This window comes from Hemiscyllium ocellatum, unplaced genomic scaffold (genome assembly GCF_020745735.1).
Source record: "Hemiscyllium ocellatum isolate sHemOce1 unplaced genomic scaffold, sHemOce1.pat.X.cur. scaffold_93_pat_ctg1, whole genome shotgun sequence".
Taxonomy (NCBI): Eukaryota; Metazoa; Chordata; class Chondrichthyes; order Orectolobiformes; family Hemiscylliidae; genus Hemiscyllium; species Hemiscyllium ocellatum.
The window spans coordinates 1,649,791-1,661,989 of record NW_026869319.1 but is presented as its reverse complement, the minus strand read 5'-3'; the positions used below and the strand labels follow the sequence as shown (position 1 = coordinate 1,661,989).

At 43.2% G+C, this 12,199-nt stretch overlaps 1 long non-coding RNA gene across 4 annotated transcripts in view; it reads left to right on the top strand.

Moving 5' to 3' along the window:
* Positions 1 to 7,299, top strand: part of LOC132814812 (uncharacterized) — a 42,121-nt gene extending 34,822 nt beyond the window's left edge. For all 4 annotated transcript variants that reach the window (XR_009644499.1, XR_009644498.1, XR_009644497.1 and 1 more), the window contains one exon: positions 1,485 to 7,299. This is a non-coding gene — a long non-coding RNA (uncharacterized LOC132814812). The remainder of the gene's footprint in view (positions 1 to 1,484) is intronic.
* The last annotated feature ends 4,900 nt before the right edge of the window (positions 7,300 to 12,199 follow it).

The following is a 12,199-nucleotide window of genomic DNA, read 5'->3' as shown; positions in this document are numbered from 1 at the left end:
ACCTTGTACCTGATGCTGTGAAGCAGCAGGGCTACAATCACAATTTAAATCAAAACAGATGATCCTTGCGCATTGTCACATTACTGTTTTTTGGAGACTTACTGCCCAGAGAGACAGCCTGAGGTTCAGAAAGTGGCAATGTAAGATCAGTCAACTCCAGCCCAGTTAATGTGGTTAACAACAACATCAATACTCCAATAGTGTCATCATGTACAAGGTCAGAGAAACTGATCCATCAGCCTGAAACTGACTGACCATGTGGCTGTCAGTGACTCCAACACAAGTGAATGGAAACATTGCTCAGAGCCTGTTTCTGTAACATTCAACTCAACCAGGAAATAAAAAAACATGAATAATTAGCTGAAAACAAGGCAACTGCTCTGTTAGAGTCAAAATCATTCAATGCTCAGTTATTGTACATTATTGACTCTCAGAATATTCTAACCTGCAGAATCACAGTAAAAGGGGAAAGTAAACAACATTCTTGGCAAAGACTTAATGAACCAACTGCTTGTATAAAACAGCTCAGAACAAAGGGGCTGAATCCTCCACAAACTGACAAACACAGATACCATCAGCTTTATAGATAAAGATTGGAATTCTTTGGAAAACCACTTCCCTGCTTATGGTTTGCAGTAGAAACCATTCTCAGTGATCTGCCACTTATTTCCTTTGAAAAGAGTCGCTGTTTCCCCTCAGAAAAGCAGGTGTGTCGCGCACTTACAGACTGACTTACAGACAAAGGAAACCTGATCTGAGACTCGCAGGTTAATGAAGCTATTAGTGACAGTCCATTGCACACAACAAGAGCTTAGACCACAACAGATTCTAGTGAAATCAACAATGCAATGAAAAAGGTGAATTAGTCTTTATAATCATGCAGCCTCTCTCAATCAAATAATCCTAGTCAACTTCTAAACATTTTAAAACTATTAATATCAATATATACATATTTATTTACTTTCCTAATTTCCTGCAAAAAATATATCTGATTATTCTCTTCAAAATATATGTTAAATGGTCAATTCATAATCACAATTTATTTCCAATTATTCTTAGTATAAAACAACTTGCAAACTAAAATAGTTTTCATGGTAATAATGACAATGGAAACTTTGTTATGTAGTTTACCCATATGTCCAAATATTGTTTTGGTTCATTATTGCAGTGAAGCTAAAATTAAAGTCTATTTATTTTCTCTGATATCCTTCCATTACTTTATTCCCTAATAACAATGCCCATGGTGTAATGGGTGACAAGCATTAAATAAAATTGAATTTTCATTGCAAGAACTTGTGCAAATAATCACATATTATTCAGTTCATTCATTGTCGTTGATTATCATCATTTTCACCATATGATCACGTTAAATTCACTTAAATAATCACAGTAGAATTTTCACTTCTCTCGATATGTCAAGTGAATGTCAAATTACTCATATTTCAAGTCAAACCAAATTTACATTTTGTTCTGTTTTATTGCAGGAATGACAGGATGTGTTACGTTATTATGGGAAACAGGAACAAGTGAAGGTGGTGCCTCTGAGATGCGAGACCTGAAAGCCAAAGAGCCAGGTGGTAGTTACAGTGGGGGAGGTACCGAGTCTCCCACTATCCTCAGAAGGCAGTGAGGATGGTGACACTGACTGGGACGGGTTAGATGACAAAGCGCCCACGTATGGACAGAGAGAGGACAATAGGTGGGTTGACCCACCGCCCTGTAAGGCCCAGAAGGCCATGTCTGTGGCACCGCTGTGCATCAAAGCTCAAACTTGGACAGACGGGAGGGGGGCAAGAAAGGGAACTGACAGAAACCAAACTGAACCGTTTACCCGGCTGAACGACAGATGTTGGTGAATGATCACCCAGCCTGATAGAGAAATGGTAATAATGGGCCTTATTGGGTGAATACAGATAAATTAGTTGAGATACAGTCTCACCGATGATGGTGTCAGGCCAAGATGCCACGATGTGTACAGCAGAACATGTCTCTGCAATGAGATGGTGAGGGTGTGAGCTGCTTCCCTCCCAGTGCACAGCCGATCAGTGGCTCCAGGCATTTACAGATATTACAGGGACACACTGGGGAGGGGACAGGCTGAATGGGCTAAAATAACCTTGGTGACTCAGGGACCCAAGGGTAATATCGAGGATCATACAGAGAGGAAACCTAAGGTGTGTAAGGACCACTGGGGATTACCAACCCCCAACCTGTGATGATGAAATAGGTTGATGTGTTTAAAGATAACATGGGACCATATTTAACTGGAATTATAAACATGGGACTCCCAGTGGGAGATAATTCTAACCACCTTCTGAATTGGACCATGAGAGCTGAGGCAAACTCAGAAACACAGGGGAATAGCTGCAGTACAGGGAGGGTAACCAGACCCACAATGTTACAAGGGAAGCAGGAAAGGGTACATAGCCAAGGAACGTAGGCAGGGAGAGGGAGGTAGATGTTCACATTGTGTGTGCACCTGTGTTCATGTAGGCACATGAATATTCATTGATGCTGTGCTTGGGAACCAGCAGAACATAATATTAATACAGGAGCATCTATATCAGTTACCGATACAGATTTGCCCCTCACTCCTCAATTACTAAAATGAGAGCAGTTGGAGAGGGAATCGAGGAAGCTGGATGAAATAAACCTGTCCCGATGCAGATCATGGATATGGCAAAATATATTCAGATATGGGAGTGTGAAACTGAGGAAAGGACCATTCTGGGAGTTGCCATTTTAGAACCGTTCCGAACAACTATTGATGTAGAGACACAAACTGTAATATGGGAACAACCTGGCCAGGCCCGGGACAGGAAGCAAAGGAGAGGCGACATCTCCAGGGTTGTTACCTTGCAGGGAGACTGGAGCAGTCAGAGAATCTGGGGAGTTATAGCTAGGACCCAAACAGCAGGGCGGGTAACTCAAACAGGAATGTGGATTGTTATCTGTAGATCCTGTAAAGATCGAGGGTCCTCTCACTCCCCACACAAACAGGATCCCATTAAAGCTGGGGCTGAGGAGGCAGTCATTGTGACAGTAACAGAGTGAGAGAAGCAGGGAATAGTCAGACTAACAGTATCCCAGACTAACTCACAGAAACCGAAACGGTCATCCCACCTCACTATTGATTATACCTCCCTCAGTAAATCCGCCACTGAACAGTATCCTACAGTAGCGAACCACACCACTTCAGTTAATGGATTAAAATTGCAACAGGATACAGTCTCAGCCCTTGATATTGTGAATGGCTTCCTGTAGACCTGGAACAGCAGAATAAGCTGGTATTTACTGTCTGAGGAAAGCAGTAGACCTGGATCCAATTACCTCAGGGATCCCATAATATTCCAGTATATCCCACTGATACATGGCTGATGGAGTTCGTCAATTTAATCTTACCAACACCTCATTACCTCAGTTGGAGAGAAAGAACATACCCAGATATCACACAGAGTATTGTGTTGGATCAGGCAGGCCGGGCTTAAAATTAACCCACAGAACGTGGGAAGGTAGGGGGAGACGTACCTGGGACATCACATCAGGGCGATCAAATCAGGAAGGAAGGAGGACAATCCCAGTGTAACGAAAGATCATGATTTCAAAACTATACACCCACACACCGTGAAGGAGATAAGGCAAACTTTAGGATTGTTCAATTATTGGAGGACTTTTGTCGAGAATTACCCAGAAATGGCAGAACCATCACGAGCCCTGACAGAAGCACTGACATTAGTCAGGGAGTCAGCACATACACAGACAGACAGCATGCCTTTGGTATAGTTCATGACCAATTGATAGCCTGGGCTTGGTGGGGCACATAGAGCATGAAGGACAGATCAGAGAGTTTGTGGAAGCAGCTAACTTTCCCAGTGAAGCAGCAATAATGAAGATTATAGCTCACAGGAAAGTAGAAACCCCACACTAACAGGGCAGTGAGTATGTGGGGAAGGCGGGTGAATAGACAATAGATGCAGGAGTAGGCAGTTCTGCCCTTCAAGACAGCACCACCGTTCATTATGATGATGGATGATCATCCTCAATCAGTATCCTGTTCCTGTCTTATCCCTATAACCCTTGATTCCACGATGCTTAATAGCTCTATGCAACTCTTTCTTGAAAGTATCCAGAGACTTGGCCCCCACAGCCTTCTGGGGCAGAGCATTCCATCCCACTACTCTCTGGGTGAAGGAGTTTCTCCTCAATCTGTTCGAAGTGGCCTACCCCTTATTTTAAAACTGTGCCCTCTAGTTCGGGACTCACCCATCAGCGGAAACATGCTTCCAGCCTCCAGAATGTCCAGTCTTTTAATAATCTTATATGTGAAATACTGACTGAAACAGTGAAGACATTCGAGGAGATGGCAATGGGCATAGCTACAGAAGTGAGAGAGGAAGGTTGAAAGATATTCCCAGAAACAGTCCCACAACAGGAGAAACAGGAATGGGAAAAGGGTGGGGCAATAATAGGACAAGACAGAGTCTGGATGATCCAACAGTGCCACCACACTGTATAAGACAAACATTATTAAAAACATATCATGGGCTGAACCATATGGGGCAGGATACAATGCAATAGCAGATGATCCACGACAATCCTTGCCTAGAACAGGGAGCAAGGTTTTGTCGAAGGGGTGCAGTGTGTTCACAGTGTGAGCCAGGGAAAGCAATCAGGATAAAATGGAGGCAGCAGCAGGGACCCAGGGGCCCATGGGAACAATTACAGATGGATTTGACACACGCACACACCCATCCCAGTCCCAGGGAAGGAAGTCCTACTGGGTTTTAATAAATAGGTTTACTCATTGGGTGGAAGCATTCCCCTGCAGATTATGACCAAGGGACAAATGTTACAGGGAACATAGCTAAAGAGCTATGTGCCCTGTTTGGTACTGAACAGAAATCCCATCCCCATACCACCCCCAGAGCTCTGGGACAGTAGAAGGAATGACGCAGACACTGACAGCTAGTCTGACTAAGGCTCTCTCAGAGACAGGACAGCGATGGGTTAGAGTACTCCACACCAGCCTAATGAAACTGAGGACAACCCCAGCAAAGGGTATGGGGCTGTCCCCCTTTGAATTAGTGACTGGATGGACTATGCAGATGCCACAGGGTGTGGTAGTGGGAGGGCCGGAGATGTGTGGTAGTGGGACAGCCGGAGATGTTTGGTAGTGGGACAGCCGGAGATGTTTGGTAGTGGGAGGGCCAGAGATGTGTGGTAGTGGGAGGGCTGGAGATGTGTGGTAGTGGGAGGGCTGGAGATGTGCAATGACAAGGATAGGGTTAAACCATTTGTGAAAGAACTGGCAAAGCAGCTGCATGGGCTGAGAGAATCAGAGACTGTGAAACGGAACACGGAAATATCCGAGCTGACATTCCAAACCCTGGAGTTCAGGTCAGGGGGAAAATATTACTGGAACGTATGAAATCAACACATCAAAATGCTGGAGTTATCTGGGGGAGCCAGAGAGAGACCTCTCCCATCATGCATTAGTAAGGAGCTCTGAATAAACGTTGGTCATGCTGCTCTTCACAGAACTCAAGGCTCCTCTTTGATATTTCTCCCAGCAACAGTTGTGCAGGGGCATGTTGCTGGCTGGAGGTCTATGGCTAGTGCTGTTCCACAAGGATCAGACCTGGGCCATCTGTTGTTTGTAATGTATGTAAATGAGAAGTTTGGAAATGTAAAAGATTTAATGAGCAAGTTTGTAGATGGCACAAACTGTTGAAGTTGTGAATCGTGAAGAATGATGTCAAAGGATACAGCAAGAAAGAGATGAGTCAGAAAGTTTTGTGGAGAAATTGCAGATATATTTTAATTCAGACAAGTGTGAGGTGATGCGTTTTGGAAGACACATAGCAAGAGGAATGTATACAATAAACGGAAGGGCCCTGAGCAGCACTGATATACAGATGGATCTTCAGTTGCAAGCTGAAAGATCCCTGAAAGTGGTGAAGGAGGTGAATAGCAGGGCTTGCCTCCTTCTGTCAGGGAAGTGAATATAAACCTAGAATCAGGCCACCTTTGGGGAATTGTGTGCCGTTTTGATCACCTTATTATAGGTAGAATGTGAAGGGTTTTGGGAAGGTGGAAACAGGTTTACCAGGATGTTGCCTGGATTGGGATAGGTTGGAAAATCTTGGATTGTTGTCTTTGGAAAATCAATGGCTGTGGGGTGACCCAACTGGCACAGACAGAGTTTGTAAACCATGGTTTACTCCAGAAATTGAATCTCTTGTTAAGAAGAAGAAAGAGGCTTATGTGTTGATGAGGCAAAATGGTACAGATGAAGCAATAGAGAGTTACAGATCAGCTAGGAAGGATTTAAAGAGAGAGTTTAAAAAAAAAAGGGAGGACAAGAGCAGTCTTTAGCAAACAGAATAAAGGATAACCCTGAAATTTTCCATAGGTATGTGAAGAATAAAAGGATGATTAGGGTAGGAATATGGCTAATCAAAGACAGAAGTGGGAAGTTGAGTGTGGACCGTGCAGAGATCGGAGAAGTGCTAAATGAACATTCTTCATAGGTGTTTACACAGGAAAAGGGGAATATTGTAGAGGACAAAACTTGGTACGAGATATTAGACTAGAAAGGATTGAGGTTAGTTACACACAGGTGTTATCAATACTAGAAGGAGTGAAAGTAGACAAGTCCCCATGGGGTTTATCCGAGGATTTTCTGGGAAGCTATGGAGGAGCTAGCAGAGCCTTTGGCTTTGATATTTGAGTCATCATTGTCAATGGGTTTAGTACTCGAGGACTGGAGGATTGCAAATGTTGTGCCCTTTTTCAAGAAGGGCAGCAGAGATGACCCAGGTAATTATAGACCAGTGAGCCTTCCTTCCATTGTAGGAAAGGTTTTGGAAAGGATTATAAGAGATAACAGTTATAATCATCTAACAAGCTCCCATTGTCTTACCTCCCCTCCATATTAGCATAGGTAAGTGAATTCCCCATTTACTGAAGGAAGAACCCTCCAGCCTTAATCTCTTCCCATCAACACATAATCATGAACATTACGATAATCAGTTTCTGTAATCCATTAATACGTTATCACAGGACATCGCCATTCATCAAGCTTTGTAAGGTCATAATTACCTGCTTTAAACTATGTAATGACAATCGCCCATGTGACTGATATGCCTTTGTCTAATTCCTATTAAATATACTGTCTCTGTGGGTAAGGCAGAGATTCATGAAGAAGAGTCTCTACAAGTAGGCACTTTGCTACTTTAGAGATGCTTTAAAACTCTCGCCGGCTGTCCGATAATAAAGCTACTACTGTTGTGCAGAAAACTTGCATCGTCTGGATTTGTGGAACAAAATAGTCATCAACAATGAAGGATATGAGTGATCTTCAGGATGTGGAGTACAGACTTACTGGAGTGGTTCACTGATGAAGAAAATGCAGTCATTGGATTGATTTGAAGAAATTGCTATTTTCTTTGAAGTAAACAAGCTAAATATATTTTTGATAGAGCTGTATAAGATTATAACAGCCCTAGATATAGCAGACAAAAATATGTGTATTCGATAGGCGATGGTACAAGAATTAAGATCAGATGTAAGGTTTTGAGACAGAGGGACATGAACAAGTGTTTCTGCTGTCTGTATTGGCTAGAAATATGCAGAACATTACCTATTATGGTGGTGCAGGCAGAGGAGAAGATGAATGATTGATTCTGGGTGTGTGTGTGTGTGTGTATATATATATGGAGGGGGTGGTGAGGGTGTAACGGTGTGTATAGCAGTCTGCCAGCATTTATCTGAAATGGCAAAACACCAGTGCAGCCACACTAGGGACAGACTCTGGAAATGTGGGGAATGTCAAAAGGGAATTCTTTGCCTATCCCACCTGGAAACTGGCCAAACCAGTCAGACTGGGGAGAAGCTGTTCACCTGCTCTGTGTGTGTGTGTGTGGGGGGGGGGGGGGGGGGGCTGGAAGGGATTCACTCAGGCATCCATCCTGCTGAGATACCAGTCAATTTACTCATACCCACAGTTGGATGATTTTTTTTCTCTTTTTCACACCAAGTAATGAGCAACGGTTTTGGCAGTTCATAAAGTTTTGCATATCAAGAACTTCGTTTTGGAAATGTTCACAACATTTCTGAACTGTCGACCACATTGCTGTGGGTCTGAAGTCACAATGTAGGCCAGACCAGGTAAGGATGGCAGCTTCCTTCCTGAACGGGCATTAGTGATCCAGATGGGCTTTTCTGGCAATCGATTAATGGTCATCATTAGATTCTTAAATTTTCAAGTTTTTTAAAAATTAATTCAAATTCCCCCATCTGCTGCAGTAGGCTTTGAACTCAGGTCTCCAGAACTTTATCTGGGGCTTTGGATTAACTGTCCAGCGACAATATCATTCGGCCAATACTTCCCCACATCACTGTCCATCTGCACCGAGTAAACAGCGATTTTCTGGTACATCAGGACTGACATCAGGACTGGTTAATCACACATACATTTGCTGAATAATTGCAGGAGCTGGATGTTGATGGGCTATTGACATCCATCTATGAACCATGTATTCTGAGGTTTGTTTCTGATCATGATTGTAAACACCATCAGTCTTGTTATCTTTTGGGGATAAGAACAGTTTCAATTACCTTTCTGTTAAATACCTAGCAATCAAGTCGATCCCATAACTCTCAGGCAGATTAGTTTCCTTTGAAGAGCTCCTCATCTCCCCAACCTCCTCCATCCTCACACCCAACAGGACAATAATCTCACAGAGTCTCTTTGTGACTATGAAGGAGACAATCTGATCAGCTGCTTCTTTCCCTACTCCTATGTCAAGTTGGATCTTAATCTCCCCTTGCTGCAGTTGTGATCCTGCATCATTGTACAGCGTTGCTCGTATTTCATGTCTTGGCCTGTCAGTGTTCAGGATACTGCATGTAGCTTCTTGTACATCGGGTTTACAGTGCAAGAGTTTAGCTCTTGCCTTCCAACAACAGTAGAGTCGTACTCCAACAAAGCTTACAGAATCACGGCCCAGCATATTCCCCAACTTCCCTCCTTCCATCAAACCAGAGGATCAGCCCTCATTCAACTGAGAGAATTCAGGAGGGCATGTCAGTAACAGCAGCATGAATACCTAAAAATGAGGTGTTCACCTGATGAAGTTACCAAACAGCATAAGCAGCAAGTGATAGACAGAGCGAAACAATCCAGTAAACAACGGAACAGATCTAAGATCTGCAGTCCACCACAACCAGTTGTGATTGAAGTCAGAGCACAGCTGGAGTTCTGAGGACAGTTCTCTCCAAGATATTAATCAACAAGAATGTCAGACTGGATGAATCATCATAAAACTGAAGTCCATTTGATATTAATATGTTTACAATCAGTGTTCAATTCGCCACATGTAGCTGAAGGTAAAGATAATCTTCAAGTGATTGTAACAGTGAAGACACAGGAATACTTATTCAGCAAATTAAAACCTGTTGTGTTAGTAATAATTTTAAAGAGATATTAAAAGTAAGGTGACTTGAGTATAATGGACGAAATTTATTGGTGGGTATCTGAAATGTGAAGTTAATTTAGGATTAGTTAACAAACAAACACATGGTAGGGAATCCCAGCCCCATGGAGTGCACATTCAGTTCCATGTGGGAAAACCAGGACACTTCTTGTATCAGCAACAACCACAAGAACACGGAGGTGACACTGGAACACTAGTTTGACCACGGCTAAAGTACTGCACTCACTCTTAGTCCCCACATTCCAGGATTGATGTGATCACACCAGAGAGGGGACAGAGAAGATTGATCAGAATGTTTCTCTGATTGGAGAATTTCTGCTCTGAGGAAAGATTGGATAGGTTGGGGGAGGGGGGGGGGGGGGGAGGTTCCCAAGGAAGATGAACTGAGATTTAATTGATGTGATGAAATGCTGAGGAATCCAGGTAGAATGGATAGGAAGCAGCTATTCATTAACAGAGCCATCAGGAACTAGAGGTTTTAGATTGAAGATAATTCTCAGAAAAAAAGAGGAAAGGAGAATTTATTTCCCTCAGAGATGGTGGAGAGCAGGATCTCACTGATGGGGTGACAGAGGCAGTTACCAGCATTACATTTGACTAAAAGTACGTGGATGGAACTGAAATGTTGGAACGTGCAGGGCAATGGACTAAGTTCTGCAGAATGGGATAAATGTGATTTATTTGACATTTCTCCAGAATATTAAACTCCAGTCCAATTTGAGAAGTTAAACATCATTAGACTTGAGCTCCAAATGTCAGAATAAAATTATCAGAAAGTTACAGCACAGATCAAAGCCACTTGGCCCATCCTCCATGTGTTGGCTGTGATAGAATGACTCAGGCTTTACAGCGTTCTGTACTCACCAATGAGAGCAACAATTTCAGACTGTAGACGCTGTCCTCTATGTTGTTATAACCTATTTTCTCAAAGTATTTCTTTGGCAGCTGCATATCTTGTTTCCTTGTTTCTTTCCCAGCCCTAAATCTATTCCCCTTGGCCTTGAGGGACTACCATTTCTGCTGTTTAATCTCTCCTGCCTTCGCCTATGTGACAGACTGCCTTTCTGTCCTTGTCTCACACCTACCTACTCACAACCTATTACATTTCTGATAGTTCCCTGACCACTGTAACTTTCACTCCCCCCCGGGTCAATGGCACAAATTTTGAATTCTGTTCCTCCAGAGATAATGGGAAATCTTTCTGGCTGCAGTTTTCCCCAGATTTTATTTTGGAAACAGAGAATTTGCGTCAGTCAAGTATTTGTGAGCTTTCATCCACAATTCCGAGCATTTGGATGTAATTTGTGACCCTCCCACAGATGTGCAGGTTTGCTCTATTGGCCGTGCTAACATGGCCTGGACAGTGTAGGTTTGGCGCGTTGGGTTGGCCATGGTAAATGTGGGGTTACGGGGATAGGGTAGGAGAGCAGGTAATTACCGACTTGATGGGCCGAATAGCCTCTGTCTACACCTGCAGAATTATGCGATTATAAATGGTTGCGATTGCTGTCACATTTTCCTAATGCCCAGTTTGTTCAGCTCAGGTACACATGCTGCCTGTGTGTTTCTGTGGGTTCTCACTCACTCCTATCCTTCTGTTTTTACCTCAATTTCACACTGTATGTGAGGGTGAGAACGAATTTTTAAATATAAGTATTCCAACTGAAACTCCTCACAGGTCAGGACCTGTTTCTGCTGCTGCCACCACTCACAAGGGACAGGAAAACAATAAAGGTTTCATTACAAATCTTACAGGAACATAGAGGTTATAATTACAAGAAAAGGCTGAACGGCTCCAAATGTTTTTCTCAAGAAAACAGGAGGGTGAGAGACAACCTGGTACAAATGGGAAGCTTTGTGTTTGTATTTTCAGAGATTTGAGGTTGAAATCATCAGGTCGGAAGCATGTTTCATTGCCCCAGATCATCAAAGTTGCAATCTAATATGTATCTTTCATTCTCTCTGTCTGAGTTAACACCAGATGGACAGGTCAGTGTCTGAGTGTTTCCCCAAATCCCTGATTGAATCTGGCTCCCCCCCCAGTCTCAGGTGTTGCAGCACTCACTGGGTCATGGAGAAACTCTGCCGTTACAATGAGAACTGTCTTTGCTGTCACCTCTCCTCATGCTTCCGCCTAATTCCCATTTCCCTTCATTAAATCCCAGCTGCCTCTAGTCCACCCACATGGGCATGTTGAAGAGCATGACAAGAGAATGGATTGAAACTGAGAGTTCAATAGCCAGAATGAGAGAGGAAGGAGGAAATAAATGGGGTTCGTGGATCCCAGGGGATACAGACTCCAGGCTGAGTCCTTGTGGGCATTCCCGCAGTAATACAAGACAGCATTCCATGATGAGAGTTAAACCCAGGAGGCAGGAGGAGCCACTGAACATTAGCAGGTTTAGTTCAAACACAGGAGGTTTGTTCAGTCAGTAACAGTGTGTTAGACATGGAGGGTGAAGTGAGCAGTGAGGGGAAATGTTACCACAAGCTGCAGATGGATAACTTTCATTGGAACAGAAGGAGGCCATTCAGCCCCTCAACCCTTCTCTGCCATTCATGATGATCATAGCTGATGTGTGACCTAACGTACAACTTGCAAAACCCTCTAATTTCATCAATAAACTCCTCTGCAACAGACCAGATGAATATGAAAAACTAAACATCTGCAAATGCTGGGAAATCAGAAATAAAAACAGAAA